At 40.3% G+C, this 516-nt stretch overlaps 1 non-coding gene across 1 annotated transcript; it reads right to left on the bottom strand.

Moving 5' to 3' along the window:
• Positions 1 to 207: 207 nt before the first annotated feature.
• On the bottom strand, positions 208 to 315 carry LOC127747060 (small nucleolar RNA R71). Its single transcript, XR_008008864.1, has one exon. It is a non-coding gene; the product is annotated as a small nucleolar RNA R71 (small nucleolar RNA).
• Positions 316 to 516: the final 201 nt, after the last annotated feature.

Raw genomic sequence — 516 nt, 5'->3', positions numbered from 1 at the left:
CAGTTTTTAGCTGAATTCTTGCAAATCTGTGACACTGTCAAGACTAATGGGGTTGATCCTGAGGTCCACAAACTTATGCTATTCCTTTTTGCTGTAAGAGACAGAGCTAGGATATGGTTGGACTCATAACCTAAAGAGAGCCTGAACTCTTGGGAAAAGCTAGTCAATGCCTTCTTGGCAAAGTTCTTTCCACCTCAAAAATTGAGTAAGCTTAGAGTGGAAGTCCAAACCTTCAGACAGAAGGAAGGTGAATCCCTCTATGAAGCTTGGGAAAGATACAAATAATTGATCAGAAAGTGTCCCTCTGATATGCTTTCTGAATGGAGCATCATAGGTATCTTCTATGATAGTCTGTCTGAACTGTCCAAGATGTCATTGGATAGCTCTGCTGGAGGATCTCTTCATCTGAAGAAGACGCCTGTAGAAGCTCAAGAACTCATTGAAATGGTTGCAAATAACCAATTCATGTACACTTCTTAAAGAAATCCTGTGAACAATGGGACAAATCAGAAGAAA

The sequence above is a fragment of the Arachis duranensis genome, chromosome 4 (genome assembly GCF_000817695.3).
Source record: "Arachis duranensis cultivar V14167 chromosome 4, aradu.V14167.gnm2.J7QH, whole genome shotgun sequence".
Lineage (NCBI taxonomy): Eukaryota > Viridiplantae > Streptophyta > Magnoliopsida > Fabales > Fabaceae > Arachis > Arachis duranensis.
This window is presented reverse-complemented; position numbering and strand designations above follow the sequence as displayed.